Below are 20,000 nucleotides of genomic sequence, written 5' to 3' on the forward strand. Positions count from 1 at the left end.
AATTTATGAAGCACTTATCTACAAGGCAATGTTATTGAGAGATGATGTCTCTTTTCTTAGTATTTTCAACGAATTTTTTATGTACAGATTCCAAAATGGTCTGTGGTGATGGCCAGTATGGTAGCGTCTATCTTACCTTTCCACCCTTTCCTAACAATTGCTTCATCGTGCAACTGTTATGGTTTCTCTCCTTTTACTCATGAAAAATAATTCTACTCTCAATTTCCTTTTCCTTTTCAGTACTGAGTGGCGTTATAGGTCCCAGTGCTTGGCCTTTTGCCTAAATTTTACATTACATACCATTCATGGTGGTGATCTTGAACCTTTGCTATTTATCATCTAAATACTAGCGGCATATGACATGGACTGAAGAACAAACTAGTGTTACGAATGCCGGTGATGTTGCTCATCTGGCTGTTGCTCCATTTCCATGCCTGAGTTCTGGTTGGAAATCTCCTATTTATGAGAGAAGAAGGCTCATGGGTATGAAGTTATTACTTTAGAAACTCAAAGCATGATAACTGATCCAGAACACTGTTGCCTTTGCATCCTGGTATAACTTCCAATGTCATTGACCCTTTTAAGATTCTCGGTATAGAGGTATAGCTTCTGGTTAGAAATTGACTTATGAGAAGCATATATGTAATATTGCTTCCAATGTTTATCAAAACGTTGGTTTCTAGAGGAAATGTTTTTGCATGTTTCTGATGAAGCTATTATATATCAAAGTGTTTTAACTTTTCGTCCTTCTTGTACGGAGTACTATTCTCCAGTGTGATCTTTGGGTACTGAGTCTTATCTCAACTCTTGGTTTGAGTTATGTCATAGGTCTAGTTTATTTTATCAACTCTTAACGTTGCCTCGTGGCATAGATGTAAAGTGAGTTCATTATGTTTGTTGCATAAAATTAGTAAACATCACCTCTACACTCTTCTTTACCTTAGTTGTAGTAGTTTGCAACACTAGGAAGGCTGCTATTTAAAAACAGTGTATAATTTTCAGTTTTCTAGGAGTTTTATCTTGGCTGTAATTATAATGAGGAATAGTTTACCTAGTGCAGTTGTGGAATCTTCTTGCCATTAAGTGTTGATGCGAGGAGCAAATTTGTCCTTCTTTCTGCTGATGTCTCCTAAATTTATGTGTATCAGTATAATATGCCATTCCATCATATTTGTCTATGTATCACATTTTACAATAACTTGTCTTTCTATGCAGGCTGGTTTCTCTTTGGAGCCCTCTCCATTTTATAAACTGTTGACTGTGGCGATAGATTTTGCAGCAGTTTTTTTTATTAAGAAAATTATTTTAGGTTTTATATTACATTTTTAAACCCATTCCTGGTTAAATGCATATCAACTGAAGTTGGTGAATGCTGCTACAAAAGGCCTCAGAAATTATCATACAATGAGGTTTCCTTTGTGGTCAAGGATTATTGTGCCTTCTTTTACATGTTGGTGCAAACAGTGGTTTGAATGAATTTGCTGAAGTGACTCATGAGTTCACTGTTGTCCTAACAAGGAAAGGTGCTTTCGTCAGCAGCCTGGTTTTGATAGACGTTGTCAACCTGACTAGAAACAGTTCTTAAGTAGGATGTAACAAGTTTTTATCTGGAAAAATCTAACCAATAATAAGATAAAGTCATCAAACGCTGCCTTGATATTTCAGAAGCTTATAGTTTCTGATGACATGAACCCACTTTCAACAAGATAGCTGACTTGATAGTTTGTAACATATAGCGGATTATGAATTTTTGTCATATTCAGCGTGGCCTTTCTTCATATGAAGAATTTGAAGCCTCAAATTGGGTTTAATATCCAGTCATGATATGCCAGCAATAACTTACCCGGGAAGGAAATTCTAATAGATAAGAACTTTGTCACCAGTGATTTTCGAACCTCCACCTTCTTGGGAAACAACAGATGTTCAGTGACTATGACTACTGAGGCATCAGCAGAGGTACATTTGTGAATATAAAAAATGTCGCAGTCTATGGAACAAAAATTCATAACTAGCCACGTGTTACGAACTTATCTACCAGGTATCATGGTGGAGGTGAACTGATATCGATTCTAAGTGCAAAAACCAGGGGCATGTGCAGCAGAGTCGATATCAACTCACGTCTCTCGATGGCTCAGTGGCCAAAGTCACTTATTTCTTTTTTTATCAAGCAAGTGGCAGCTCGAACCCACTGTTAATGCAGCACTAAACACTTATAATTTTCCATGGGTGCAATTTCTTCCCGAGGTATAGTGAATTGGATTTAAACGAAATTTGTTAGTTACTATCTGTGAATATAAAAAAAAAAAAAACTCTCTATATATTTATATGACAGCAGTTCACACAAACACGCACACACATGAATATATATATATATATATATATATATATATATATATATATATATATATATATATATACATATATATATATATATATATATATACACACATATATATATATATATATATATATATATATATATATATACGTATATATATATATATATATATATATATATATATATATATATATATATATATATATATATATCTATATATATATATATAATATACATATACATATATATATATATATATATATATATATATATATATATATATGTGTGTATATATATATATATATGTATATATATATATATATATATATATATATATATATATATATATATATATATATATATATATATTCATGTGTGTGCGTGTTTGTGTGAACTGCTGTCATATAAATATCTGAGAGTTTTTAACAAAAGCCATATATCTGCAGAGAAGGCAGGTGTCCATTAAGTTCTCCGAAGAAATGAGCCCTTCTTTCCAGCCAACGAGAAAGTTGCATTTACTGATGAGTTATATATATATATATATATATATATATATATATTATATATATATATATATACGTATATATATATATATATATATATATATATATAATATATATATATCATATATATATATATATTATACATATACATATTATATATATATATATATATATATATATATATTATATATATAACTCATCAGTAAATGCAACTTTCTCGTTGGCTGGAAAGAAGGGCTCATTTCTTCGGAGAACTTAATGGACACCTGCCTTCTCTGCAGATATATGGCTTTTGTTAAAAGAGAGATGCCTTCTGTACATATGAATACACTCGCAAACAGACACACACACGATATATATATATATATATATATATATATATATATATATATATATATATATATATATATATATATATATATATATATATATATATATATATATATATATGAATAACTTGATCACGAAGTATATAGAACGTGATGCTATGCATAAATAAAGGTTTTTTTGCCACGAAGGAAAAATGAAAAAGCGATATAGCCGAGTACTTTCGGTCCTGTTCGGACCCTTTACTTATCTGTGTGTGTGTCTGTGTGCGAGTGTATGCATATGTGTAGATGGCATCTCAATTTTAACAAAAGCCATATGTCTGCAGAGAAAGCAGGTGTCCTTTAAGTTCTCCGAAGAAATGAGCCCTTCTTTCCAGCCAACGAGAAAGTTACATTTACTGATGAGATACGTTAATGCAAGCATAACTTCAAGCATAATAAGATTATCACATTAGAAAAGTCAATTGTATATTCAGGGAAAAAGTATTACCGAAATCATGAAGAGAAGGGTAGGATAAAAACTCTTCTCTGCAGGGGCCATGGAATTTCAAAAAAACCTTTTTAGAAGAAGAAGAAGAAGAAGAAGAAGAAGAAGAAGAAGATGGGATTTCGAAAAGGAAAAGGAAAAATAAAGACTCGGCATCGTCCTCCTTCTTCATGCTCCATTATTATCCAGCATTTCCTGCTAACAAGGTCGTGAAACTTTCGGCAGAAGAGACAGCTCAATTTCCTAATTAAGAATCTCGCGAGGCAGTAAAACTCAAGACACCTATTTTTGTTCGAATATTCGCTATTCCTACAGGGAAGTTTAACGCCGAGTCTTTTTTATCCCAATTAGGGAACATGAGCGGTTTGATATTTTTTTTTTATTTGTTCTCCATTTTGGTTATGAAGAAACGTTATAGATTTTTTCGAAGTTCAGAGTCACATGGTAAGCAGTGTGTGAATTGATCTGAACCCAGATATGTTTTTCGTAAGGGTGAAAATCAAACCCTGTACAGTGGTTCGACCCAAGTGTGTATAGAAGCATATAGTTGTATAGAACTTTGAATAAGTAAAATGATGTACATTACCTCATTAAAATAAATGTCTTACACAGATATCAGTACCTTTAATCTGCTGTCGTTAGTCATTCTTGTTAAAGACAACAGTGTGAGGTTAGCTTGCTGAATCATAGCCAGTTTAAATTTCGCAGTATTATCATTCTATGAATTTTTTACAAACACTTATTTATCAACTTTTTTCTTTTAAATCGTCTTAGTTTGCAATAGATATTCTTTGTTTCAATCTCCGTAAAGTATTTTTATTTCCTAATCAATTAATGTTAAAAACCGCTAGATAAGACAAGGTGACAAATTCAAGATATTTATGTTTTGGGGAACTTACGAAGACGAAACTTAAACTACGGGTAATGCGAAACTTGACACGATGAATAGCTTTACCAAAAGATTCCTCGGTTTACGTTATTTATTTATTTATTTATTTATTTATTTTTTACTTTAGAGAGAGCTACTCTCAGTAGACTCTCGGCAGATAAATCTTACAGATACACATGCTGCAAGCTGTGGGTATCTTTTTGATAGCAATGGTAAATACGAGTCAGGACAAAGACGGCAGACACACTGTTTCGTTATCTTTCACAAGTTTCATTTCAAGAAAGATTTGTATCTGCTCCGTTCGGTGTGTGCGTCTTGTGGATTAGTACATGTTTATTGTCTTGCTTAGCACCAAGGACATATTCTGCTTACATGCCGTAGTGACATACTGCAGTGTCAGAGAAAGGTTATTCTTGAACCTGCTTGACTGTGGTTCATAAATTTAAGGGTGGCTTTACATTGTCTGCTATTTTCATATACGTATGCATATATTCACCCTTGGTTTATTTGTCTGTGTTCTCATTACTACATTGCTCCGCATTTTTTTTTTTTACATTTTATGTATCATTATTTTTCGGGTATCATTATTTTTCGGCTACTGAGATATTCAGGAGTGTTCCAGAAATTGTTCATCCCTATCTAATAATAATAATAATAATAATAATAATAATAATAATAATAATAATAATAATAATAATAATAATTAGAATCTGTTTTCCTGTAAACTTATTAAATACTGCTATTCAGTTTTCGGAGATCACGTTCGTTGGTACTTTGTTTCTAAACTTATGATGTTTGTATTTCAATCCTGGAATCACTGGAAGCATTAACAATAATGGTCATGTACAGGTCTTAACCACTGAGGAAATTCCTTGTTAAGGTGAAATAGATCATCTAACCTAATGACAAAAGTAAACATCAAATTTGATGAAATAAGCGGTAAATAACAACCTTTTATATTAGACATCCTTATAAGAGTGTCTTTCAGAGGAATGTACATCTTCACAATCACCAAATAAAATAGAAAATAAACCACTAAGGTTTACAGAATAAAGTCAAATAACTTATTAAAAATATCTGTTTATTACATATTCTCAACACTGTCCGGTAAAAGTGTAACTATCCCTATATTTTCCCTGTCTAACAACCGTTTATCTAGTCACAGCAGGTACAGCATAATTAACAGAGAATGGAACCATTAGTACCTCGATTCAAAGTGCACTGCTCACATTTAACTTGCACATATTGCCCTCATACACTTTAGTTTACTTGATAGAGTAAAATGACCTGGCTATTACCTCACGTCGAATTCACTACAAACTCTTGCAATGTCGCTGCACCGCCCTGTTCAAAAGATATTAGTGTGACTATTTCGTTTATGAATTTCTTGACTCTGTGGCTGATGAAACTGTGTTTTTCGTAAATATCTTTTAGATCATGTCAAGATTAGCGAACCCACTATTTTCAAGTCAATATTATACTACTTTGATTTATATATATATATAATATATATATATATATATATATATATATATATATATATATATATATATATATATATATATAAATCAAAGTAGTATAATATTGACTTGAAAATAGTGGGTTCGCTAATCTTGACATGATCTAAAAGATATTTACGAAAAACACAGTTTCATCAGCCACAGAGTCAAGAATTCATAACGAAATAGTCACACTAATATATAATATGATATATATATATATATATATATATATATATATAGTATATATATTATATATATCCGTGTAATATATATATATATAATATATATATCTATATAATATCTATATATATATATATATATATAGATATATATCATTATCTGTATATTATATATATATTCTCTATTATATAAGATAGTACAGATGTATATTATATATATAATATATCTCTATCATATTATATATATATTCTTTATAATTTTGTATATATCTCTCTCTATCTATATATCATATCTGTCTATCTATATCTATATCTATATATCATATATTATATTCTATCTATTATATATATATATATATGTATAGATCTGTATATCTATCTATATCATCTATATCTATCATATATCTCTATATATAAGCTGGTAAAATATGCTGTATACACAGAATTACATCTAATAAAAGGAACCCATAAAAACACCAAAATATATATATAGAGAGAGATATGCTATATTTCAGAGACTGCTGTCTCCCTCTTCAGGTAGATGAATGAGAAAAGTTACAAACATAAAAAGGCGGTTGAATTCCATAATAGGCCAAAAATGACTGGTAAAAATGTTCTGTTATAACAAAACATTTTTACCAGTCATTTTTGGCCCATTATGGAATTCAAGTGCATTTAAATGTTTCTAACTTTTCTAATTCATCTACCTGAAGAGGGAGAGAGCATTCTCTGAAATATAGTATTTCTCTCTCTATATTTTGGTGTTTTTATGGGCTCCTTTCATTATATATATATATATATATATATAATATATATATATATATATATATATATATATTATATATATATATATATATATATATGTATATATATATATATATATATATATATATATATGTATATATATATATATATATATATATATATATATATATATATATATATATATCGTATATATATATCTATATATATATATAAATCAAACAAAATGGTATAATATTGTCTTCAAAAATAGTGGGTTCGTTAATCTTGACATGATTAGGTAAGGGTTTGAGGAAAGACAAGAAGCTCGTCTTTTTTCTAATATTAAACGGTTTAATTAAGCACATCTGTCAGTTCAGTGCGCTGCCATAAATTAGGACGACGTTAGGAACGTTCAGTGCTTTAGTAGTAGCATGGAAATCCATACGTCAGTTTGAAAGATGGCATCATGTCAAGATTAGAGAACCCACTACTTTTCAAAACAATATTATACCACTTCGGTTGATATGTTATGTGCATATATATATATATATATATATATATATATATATATATATATAGTCTATATATATATATATATGTATATATATATATATATATATATATATAGACATATATATATATATATATATATATATATATATATATATATATATATATATATATATATATATATATATATACATATATATATAGACATATTTATATATATATATATATATATATATATATATATATATATATATATATATATATATATATATATATATATATACATATCAACCGAAGTGGTATAATATTGTTTTAAAAAATAGTGGGTTCACTAATCTTGACATGATCCCATCTTTCAAACTGACGTATGGATTTCCATGCTACTACTAAAGCACTGAACTTTTCTAACGTCGTCGTAATTTATGGTAGTGCACTGAACTGACAGATGTGCGTAATTGAGCCGTTTACTATTAGAAAAAAGAACAACTTTTTCCGTTTCCTCAGACCCATACCTAATTATTACAGAGAAATTATGTCATCATACAATATATTAATTTGCTTTAAAAAATTTCTTATGATCCAGGGTAGGTAAAATGACATTTAAACTTAAAATAAACAACCATTTGAAAAGGTATAGCGGAGGATACCCTATACCGACGTCACAGATACACGTCACCACTTTTTATGTTTTTTGGGTTGCTAAGAGCAGCTTTAACCTTATTTTCTTAAATGAAAAAAGTTAATGAAACATATATGGCAATGCAAGGTTTGAAGCACCCAGAGCTTTACTGCCATAGAGATCCGTAAGTCGGTTTAAAAATTGCTTACAAAAAACGCTATATATGTCATTGCCTCTGGAATGTATTTAGTAGCTTAAACCGTGTGGAAGTCTCCAGCTGAAGGCTAAATGTTTACCCATTTTATAAGGGATAAATTTCGAGATTGTTGAATTTTCTCCCAACCTTTTACAAAATTCCAAGAATCATTAAGCCAGTCCGTTTTGAAAAACAGCTCTCGTAGTACCTATAAGATTCGTTATGAGGGAAATCCATTAAATCTTGCATTTCTCTCCACCTTCGCAAATATGTATTTTATCATCAAGAGAAATATTGTGGTACTCTATTTGATTCACTGTTTTCATGCTGTTGTTTCATTGCTTGTTTCTGTAACATCATTCCCCACCTTGCCTATGTAACTGAACGAGAAAACGTTAGAATGTATTGTGAAATTTATGCAAAAATATTTCTGCAGCCATCGAGATATTGCAGTAAAACATTCAAGCTTAACTCGTTTTAATACGCACCCACGTATACTTATAATTTCTGATCTCTCTCTGCTGGGATTGAAGTGACAGAATATTGCATATGAATACACTAATTTGAGAAAGAGCCCATTTCACGTAAAGCCGGAAAAATGAGAACCTAAAATAGTGTGTAGTATATCAACCGTCGCGTGAATCAGCACTGATGAACAGTCAACATATTCTGTGAAGAGATGGGACTTCAACTGGTATATGGGTTTGTATTTTTTGAAAGAATTTTTTCCCGTTATTTCCAGCAGAAGTTTTCCATATGAATTGGGCAATTCATTTCTCTTTCACTCCGCGCGCATACCACGGGAGCACAATTATGCAAAATTGTGATGATTTATTTCCTGCCTGAAGTGTTACAAAAATCTTTTTGTTAAGAAGAAATGACTCAATATCTTTTAATCTTTGAGCAACCCTTAGGTTGTGAGAACGATGCCGAAGAGGATTACACTGACGAGAAAATATGTTTGGAGAGTGATGAAGGAATATATTATGAACCCTAAGTATTAGAGAGATATGTAACATCTGGGGACTCGACTAGTTCATATTGTAGACCAAGTTAGATTTCATTATACTATGAACGATGTTACATACCGACATTATTGAAATATATATTAAAGAGAGATAAAATTACCATAAATATTTTGTTTCAAGTGAAATAATGGTAGGTCTTACAAAGTTTCATCGACCTCTCTTGAAAAGATGATTGATTCATTCATATTCTAAGCTAGGATAGAAAATATCTATCTCTCGTTAGTATGCGATTGTACAGTATATGTATATGTATGTATATATTTTTTGTATATATATATATATATATATATATATATATATATATATATATATATATATATATATATATATGTGTGTGTGTGTGTGTGTGTGTGTGTGTGTGTGTATTAACTTCTCTAGATTTCTTCTGTTGTCAAAATTCTAAAAGGCAAAGGACAAGAAACAACCTACCTTTAATACCTGCCCTGTAATGCCTGTTCATTGTAGTCCACCCAGGAATGGTTGTTCCCATTTCCTAACTCTCTCTCTTATGTCAAAGCTCCAAAATACAATTTTAATCTCAGACTTAATATGACAAATAAAAAAAATTAAAGAAGAGAAGGGCAAAGACTGTCCTTAACTTCAAGCGAATAATTAAATGAAAATCCAATCTCTCCGACTGGCAAATACATTTTGACACTAATCATATAAGAACGACCAAAAATAATGTCAAACTCTGTCATGACCAAAGTCTAGCTATATATGTCAATAATTTCTATATCATGTGACTTATAACAAATCCATATCAGGGAAAAACAAAGGTCGCTTTTTGAAAACAATAGAACACAATAAGATAAAGAGAAAAACCGTTCAACACATCCCATATAATATATATATAGCAAATATGCAAAAACAATAAACTGGGAAAATATTCAACAATAAAATGTCACTAAAACCAACAAAGTACACAATTTTCTAGGTGTCCAATCGGGCATTTTAAAAAGAAAAGATCACCTGCTCACATTTGGTGGTAAAGTTTAGCGTCCTCCACAAGGCAGAACGTTCACCAATTTAAGTTACTGCCCAAATAGTTCATCTGTAATCGAGATTCATTATATTACAACTTAATGAGACCCTTTCGAGTGGACTTACGCACACACTCACAGTTCGAGAAGATTCTCCCGCCACTCCCGTGACGTGGAGATCCCGTGACATAGTACAGGTCAATAAGGTCAACATTCGTGACTACATGAGGCACACAGATATACAAGACCCAGATACTTTCCAGTTTTTTGCGAGAATTAAAGTTTACAAAAGAACCTGCAATGCGCTGACGCAAGTGTTCATTTCGCCCCTAGATTTCTATTAAACACACCAACACTGTCGGACATTCCATCAAGAATCGTACGACTTAAGTTACAATGCTTCACATAATACATAATATAATTGTTTTAAGCATATATATATATATATATATATATATATATATATATATATATATATATATTCATATATATATATAGTATATATATTATATATATATATTATATATATATATATGTATATATATATATATATATATATATATATATATATATGTATATATATGGTTATATATATATATATGTATATATATTATATATATATATATATATATATAATATATATATATCATATATATCTTATACATACCATATATGTTTATGTATATATGTATATATGTATAAATATGTATTATATATATCTATATATATAGATATTATATGTCCATATATATGATATAATATGTATGTATATATATATATATATATCTAATATATATATATATATATATAATATATATATATATATATATATACATATACATAGAGAGAGAGAGAGAGAGAGAGAGGAAGAGGTGGAGGTTTAAGTTGATTTAGTACGTGGCCTGCTAAATGCTAGAATGGTTTTGCCCAACGTCACTAAGTAATATTTCTCAAATCCTTTTGCTTAAAAGATTAAATTAAATTTCGTTGTTCATTTTACGGCCTGGATTCGGGCCCTGTAGATAATGGCTTAGTTTCACTCTTATTTTAGAATGTACTCAGCAATATATTTTCGGTCTCAAAACTGCCAGTTTTCTCATATTTGTTCTTAACAAAGTATCTTTAGTTCTTAAGTAAATACGCAATTTGCACACAACGTCTTTATTCGATTTTTTTTTATTTGCTACCATATACTCTGTTTATTTCCATCTGTCCATCCGCCTGTGGTGTTTGCGCATGGTAACACTGCCTCCCGGGCTTTGAATAATATCCTATTTCGAATATTAACGGTGTATTTCGCATACAGTAAATTATTAAAACACTTTTCAGTTGCAAATGTACACCCAGATATCCTTTTATTTACCTAAAACTTACACATATCGTAACTATTTCAAGCCTGGAACGCACTGTTACCATGCGAAAACACCACAGGCGGATGGACAGATGGAAATAAACAGAGTATAGTAAAAAATGAACGTTAAAACATCATAAAGCGGTGTTCAAACATGCGTTGTTATGTGGAAGAGAAACAGACTTGTAGCCGTAATTACAGCAGACGGCCTTTGTCATTTATGGTCCCTGTTGAAGTACCATTCATTTGAATAATGATCCTCAGCCGTCACACGACTGTCAGATCAACAGGTCGAGCCTACTCGTTTTGTCGTCTTCCTTTTGTCTTCTTCCTTTCGCATTTACCTCAACAATTAGAGAATGAATTTCAATTATCGTGATATTTCATTTTATTCCGCATAAGCAGTTTTCCGTTTACGTTAGTCACCTAGAATGATTGCAGCTAGTTTTTTCCGTATTTTTTTACTATTTGTAACCTGAAATATACTGAAAGTTAGACTTGATTCTCATTATCAGTGTCTTTTTATTTCTAATTTTGATTGCATTCAGGTTTTCCTAATTATATCTAAATGCAACTGTTAAAATTCTTGATAAAATTTTGTATTTATTCGGAACGTTTACGTACTCTAAAACAATCACTCAACTGCATTCCTCCTATAATGGAACTCTGAGTGATTGTTTTTTTGAGTACATCTAAATGTTCCAAATAAATGCAAAAAGACTATTAAGAATGTTAATAATTCTCCAATGAATTCGATTCATTTAAATCCTGATAATAATTTTGTATCAAATATATTTGGTTGAACACAGATTTTACATATTTATGGGTTTTTACATTAAGTTGCTTTAGTGAACGGAAGCATAAATCATGAGAGACACCGAAACAATTTCCTTACAGTTTTGCATTGCTTGTAACCTTTAGTAATTTCTTTTATGAGCAAATATCGATGATAGGAAGGTGAATAGAGTTCTATATTATCAAATAACAATTGTTTATGCTATTAAATTTTGAAACAATATGGATTGGAAAGCAAATAATTTACAGTGATAATGATAGCAATGTTTCCCATTTCTATGAACAGAAAACGCATTATTTTCACAACAAATAATTTGCAAATGCTTGAAAAAGATTTCTAGCTAAGGTCATTTTTTTTTCTTATAGAAATGCTTGGAGATGTCTTCCTCTAACAAATTCCCGCTTTCAACACCTTTATCATGACTACCGCTAATTGCGAGTACAAAGAATAAGTAGGGAATGCCTGGTCACAAACTCCTTCATTCTTCACTCAGTCCTTGAATTGTCACTATAAATTAGCTCCCATCCTATCGTCAGTTAAACTTTCAGATGTTCTCCACTTTCAATTGAAGAGGTTTCGATTAATCAAGTTATCATCGCTACTCAGTTATGATGACTATACTCGTATTATCGTAACTACATGTGAAGCACATAAATGCCGACGAAATCCTGACTAATTTCAATATGTTCTTCTTTGTTTGGATGGGTACTAAAACTTCATCAAATGCAATACTTTGAAGAATGACGAAATGATTACTATCACTTTTTATTTATAATATGCTCATGTTTTCTAAGTAAATATAAATCTAAACAGCATTCATAGTACAGTTCGCGAAGTAGAATGTTCATACCTGAAAGATGATGCAAAGCTAACACTTTTTCTACCCTGTTCCAAGAATAAGAAATGGGTACAAATTCTATCTCCATTTTTGTTTTCATAGCATCACAGTTTAGATCATGAATAACTGCAGGGAAGTCTTTCTGAAGCAAAGAAAAACATTATAATCTCTCGGCTGTCGTTCATAGAAAGTTCAGCTTCTTTTTATCAAAAGCAGAGTCCTAGTAAATGGTAAGTGAAGTGAAACCTGAGAGACATTTAACTGATAGCTCTCTTATGTGGACACTAATGTGGCGAGTTTAGCTTTCAGAAACACAATTTTAAGTATTACCTTCAGTGTCCTAAAGGTTGGCCACTTCCTAAATCGTATGTACTTTTTTGTACAATATTCAAATTGCCAAGCAGATCGCACACGAAAACCCAAAGTTTTTTGGGTGGTCTCGTTGAATATCCCTATCCTTTGCTTGAATGAATATTGCTATGCTAAGTGATTTTCATATGTAAATGAATCAATAAAAATATCTAGAGGAACATTTATCAAGGGATGTTTTTAGAAACCTTCTACTGCTTATAGAATACCACTCATTGTATTCAGGAATCTCTACTGGCTACACGAGAGGTTTATAATTATTTACTTCACACAAACGAAACTCATGAGTTTTCGTTTTTATAGCTGATATTCCTTAGTCATTTTTCACCTGTGTAATAATGTACCTAGAAAAACCACTTTAATGGATGCAGGATAGCATGTTCATCAATATATCTCATTCTTATGCGAATAAACTTCCTTTTGTATGAATGTGTTTGGGATCTATATTTTTATAGAGTAGTTAACAGTTTAAAATACTAGAAATGCTTCACATAATTTCTCCGCTGATTAGGTACTACTCCCCAATTCTGTTAATTCTTAAATAATTACTTACTTCTCTGTTTGTTTCTGTCAAGGATGATAGAGAAAGTTCGTACCCCACGAAAGGAATAAGCTATTGCACGCATACACATATGTGCGCCTAAAATATATAAACACAAAAATACAAACGTGTGTGTGTGTGTGTGTGTGTGTGTGTGTGTATGTCAGCGCATTTCAAGCTACCATGAAACCATGTCTATGGATGTATCTTCAATCAATCTGCTGTAAACAATAGTAATAACATAAAAAATAATCTTTTCTGTGTCCGTCTAGTTTCGGTAAAAGGTCCCTTCAGAAGGTTTTGTCTTTACGTTAGAAAGAAAAGAAGGATATTGATAATAGTGGTCTCAATGTCGAATACAGAAGGTATGGAAAATGAAAATAGTCACTTTGTGTGAACTTCAGGCTTTCTGAAGTTTATAGCAAATGTACACAAGAATCATGAAATCATAAATCTTCTATTTAATGAACACCCTAATGGGCTAAAGTTAAATATTGACTGGTGTTCAGAAATAAGAAAAAAAATCCAAATCACGTGAAACTAGTAAAGATTATTATTCATTTACACATATTAATCGTTAGTGAGCGTCCCTGATTTTTTTTTTCTGTGAATTTAAAGAATGTAATCCTTACGGCAAATAGCTAGAATGACAAATATAACCAAATACGAAAAGTGAAAAGTATAAAAGCCGTGCAGCTTTTATTTACCTTTTTAACTGACAAGTCAAACCTGGAGGGAATAGTTTAAAAGTCAATATAACTCTGAAAATAAAGAACTGACAACAGTTTGCAGTTTTCTTCCTTGGGCAGATTGGCAAAGTTAACAAGAGTGAAGATCACGGAATTTTCCGCTCAAATCTCAGCGTATCCTAATGGAACATGTCTGAAGTTATATGGAGAACTGCCTTGGCTTTATTGCAATAAGAGTGTTCCACCAAAGATTAATAGCAATTGCCCTTTTTGTAAAAAATTACTTCTAATATCGCTTTCAAGAAAAGAAAAATTCAATCGAATATTTCCAGGATTCAGCAAACAATATAAGAACGTAGTTCACATGTAAATTCCCGTTGAAGTTAATTTTCCTATGGAAAACAGTAACGCGAATGATTCTTTATCAAGAAAATATTTTTCTTGGTCATAATAGAAAAATTCTGCATATTGAACTGAATAGTTCATGTCCCATGCATTCGAGACTTCTGTGTGTGTGTGTGTGTATTTAGTCAGAAAAAGGTGAAAGAGCAGTACATTTTTGCAGCAACTTTTAGGGCAAGAGTAATTGAGGCTGGGTTAGGCGAGATGTGGAGTAGGAGATTTCAGGATCAGAACTGAGCTAAACGGGTGAAAGACTACAGTTGTGTTAGTTTGAGCATTATTTGGGTATTACTGAGTGTGCCTGGGCCAAAAATTTTTAAAGTGAATTTGTATGGTCCTTGGATATGAATAATGCAAGAAAAGAGACTATATATAGAGAGAGCTTGAATCTTCGCATGGTTAAGAAGCCTTTTCATGATGTGTAAAACGGCCTAATGTTGACCAACAATCTTTGTTTATCATATATAAGAAATCATGTTCAAGTGTGCAATCATATATAAGAAATCATGTTCAAATGTGCAACACTGATATTATAAAAATTGTTCTGATATAGGAATATCCCAAAACGAAAGCAATCTCAAATATCGTTACAAATCTCTCTCTCTCTCTCTCTCTCTCTCTCTCTCTCTCTCTCTCTCTCTCTCTCTCTCTCGTATGAAAAATTTCGCTCAATCAGAGATTCTATCCCGTAATTGTATAAAATTCCTGTTCATGGACAGACCTTGATGAAGACGATCGTCATTGTTCATTTCAATATTGCAGTTAGGCAAGAGTCAGAGAATTCAACGACAATTCCAAGCATTTATATGCTCACCCCATATTCCAATGACTTGTGGTAAATCAATGCAACAAATCGTGATTTATGAAGCAGCTTTACTTTTTCATCTCCATGAGAATGGATGTTCAGCATTTCGTGGAACAGAAAAACATACGGTTACAACAGCTTTAAAAAGGCGTATCTTTAAATAATAATTCTAACCTAATTCCTAAAATTCGTTGGTTTCCTTCGAAAAATATTTCCATATTCCTCATTTAACTTTGAAACTCAGGAGTTCTCAGTTTATATTTCCTTGGACATTTCATTAAGCTTTTTTCAACAAAGCTGGTGCAAGAATTGCTAGTTTTTTTCATTATTTTATCAGGATTAATGGGGTGTATTTCCTGATGATTGATTACTTGTGCAGATCTTTATTATTGCAATACATTCTTCATGCTGGAAATATTAGACAGCGATGAGAAATTATTTGCATCTTTTTCGTATCAACATTATGGTAAAGTCACTATTTATATTTATATAATTATTTTTTGCAGTGCTCATCTTAATGCGAACTGTAATCCATTTAATGGGTTTTTCCCTTATCGCCTGACAGACTTAAAACATTTGTAATTAACAAAGTCATCTCGTTGGAATATATGCTTCTTCTTACTAGTAATTAAATTTGCCCTGCATTTAAAGTAAGAAATGTCTATTTTTTTCTAATTTGATAAATGTCATATTCAGTCAAAGTAAATACTTTTTAACTTAAAGAGAAGTAATTTTCAGTCGCCAAATAAGCCACCCATGATACTGAGCCTAATCTGCTCATATTAAACTTATTTTTTCTTCAAACACCATGACTCAGCTTCCATTTTTGACTTGGGTTCAAGTTTTGTCTCTCAAGAATTTTCATCTTCATTGTCCCAAAGTCCTCTGCACCATAATTCCTCTGCGTACCCGAGTTTTCCAGTTCCCTTTCAGACCTGCAATTCTTGCATGCATATCAACTATCCGTTTTCCTCATCCTCACCAGAATGAGACTGTAGGATTTTTTTTCATTCATGGGTTTTATCTCTCTCTCTCTCTCTCTCTCGATACACACACACAGATATATATATATATATATATATATATATATATATATATATATATATATATATATATATATGTATATATATATATATATATATATATATATCTGTGCGACCTCAAAAACTATGGATTATACAATAATATCCGTAGTTTTTGGCTATTTTACATGTCAATCCCTTCCCAACCCTTAGCCACTGCCCATCCTATTAAGGCTGAACTTGGATTTGAAGGGCACCAGGAATGTCTGTATTCATTCAAGTGTCTTCAAAGACAATGGATTAGACATTAATATTTGTAATTTTTGACATTTTATTTCCCAACCCTTTTCACCCACCCTTCCGGGCTGAACTTGGACTTAAAGGTCATCGGGAGTGTCACTGTTCACCTCAGCAACCTCAAAAATTAATGAATAGACTCTAATATGTGATATTTTCACATGCCACTCCTTCCCACCCTTTCTCCTCCTGCATTCCTATCAGGGCTGAACATTTTGAAATTTACTTTTTCACCAGTTCTCGCCCCCAACCTTCCTATCGAGGCTGAATTAGGACTTAAGGGCCATCAGGAGTGTCATTATACGTCTCAGCAACCTCAAAAACTATGGATTAGACACTAATATCTTGTTTTTTGGAATTTTTGCATGTCACACATTCCCACTCCCTTGTCACCCTCCCTCCTTTTGGGGCTCAACTTAGACTTAAAGGGCACTACGAGTTTCACTATTCATTTGAGCGACCTAAAAATCTATGGACTAAACACTAGTATCTGTTGTTTTCTGTAAATTTTACATGCGAACCCCTTCCCAACCTTTCTCAATCCCATTCCTATCGGGGCAGAACTTGGAATTAAAGGGCATCGGGAATGTCTCTATTCACCTCAGTGACCTCAACAAACAATGTAGCAGACACTAATAGCTGTCGTTTTCAGCTATTTTACATGTCACCCTCTTCGCACCCTCTTCTCATCCCCCTTTCACCTACATCCCTCTCTATCTGTCCTTTTTGGTTATTTGTACATGTCACTCCCTTCACTGCCAATCTCACCAACCCTTCCTATCCAGGCTGAATTTTGACTTAATGGGCATTAAACACTAATATCTGTCGTTTTCATGTCACCACCCTTCCCACCCCTTTGTCAACCTCCATTCCCACCCCTTCTCTCCCCCGGTCTTCCTATTCGGACTGAACTTGGACTTAATGGGCCTCGGGAGTGTCACTATTCATCTCAGCTACCTCAAAACTACAGATTACACACTAACATCTGTAGTTTTTGCTTATTTTTACGTTTTACGCACTTCCCACATACCACCCCTCTGGTGCCAGTGAAGTTTTACCCCCACAGTATTCTTTTCTAGATGGTAAGCTTAGCATATGTACACCAAGGTTGGTTGAGATTGCTCAATGTATTTCACAGTTTTGCTCGAGCACATACTTACATACACACACACACACAAACACACTCACACACACACATATAAATATATATATATATATATATATATATATATATATATATATATATATATATATATATATATACATATATATATATATATATATATATATATATATATATATATATCTATATATATATATATATTATATACATATATATATATATATATATATATATATATATATATATATATATATATATATATATATATATATATATATATATATATATATATGCAGAAGCCAGGTACTATGTCGTACCTCTAAGTAAATGGGGATACTACAGTCTCTATCTAAAGCTAGATCGATGTTTTACGCCCCTCATGATATAACTGAAAAGGCAGATTTTAAGGCATCTCTTGCTCTTCCTTATAATAGAAAACTTAATAAATTTTCTAGGCAGCTTAAAGGAAAAAAGAACGGCTTCAACGTAGTTTTTCAGTACAACAGTACAATCAAGAAGAAACTCATTAAAAATAACCCGGGGAATAGAGAGAATGTAGGAGTATATGTAATACCTTGTAGTGATTGCAATGAATGTTACGTGGGAGAAAGCGGACGTTCCATTGATAAGAGAAGGGAAGAACACGTTGCTGCCTGCAGAAGGGGAAGTTCATACAGTGCAATTGCGCAACATACATGGGAGAAAAACCACGCAATAAATTTTAAAGGTACCAAGGTTGTTTTTGCATGTAACGACCGGACTTTGAGACGAGTAGTAGAAGGGGCGTTAATTTCATTAAACGAGACCTTTGCAGGAAATACTGGCATTACAGAAAATACAGCTATTTGTCAAGAGATATGTAGGAAAGGGAAAATTTCAAACTTTAGAAATATATATGTGCCAATAACGATGCTGCTTCCTCTCTTGTTTACTCCACTCGGTCATTTCTCCAACAAACCACCCAACCACCATAGAACAAGCAGTTGACAATAGAAACATTCCCCCACGAAGATCAAGACGAATTCTGGAAAGAACGAGGGCTCAACCGCCTGATCATTCATAATATGAACTAGCTGTTACCTAACCGTTGTTTTTTCAAATGTTTGTGCTCTTACTTGTTAGTTCCTTGAGGTGACATATCACACTTTAGTGAACAAGACCACAGTTGATGGTCGAAAGCTCTAATCCTATACAAGAACTACGTATATATTTTAAACTACAAGAGGAATTTACTTCATTGTGGATTGTATCCCCATATATATATATATATATATATATATATATATATATATATATATATATATATATATATATATATATAATACACACACACCGATATATATATAATATATATATATATATATTATATATATATATATATATATATATATATATAATATATATATATGATATGTATATATATATATATATATATATATATATATATATATATATATATA

This window comes from Macrobrachium nipponense, chromosome 6 (assembly GCF_015104395.2).
Source record: "Macrobrachium nipponense isolate FS-2020 chromosome 6, ASM1510439v2, whole genome shotgun sequence".
Lineage (NCBI taxonomy): Eukaryota > Metazoa > Arthropoda > Malacostraca > Decapoda > Palaemonidae > Macrobrachium > Macrobrachium nipponense.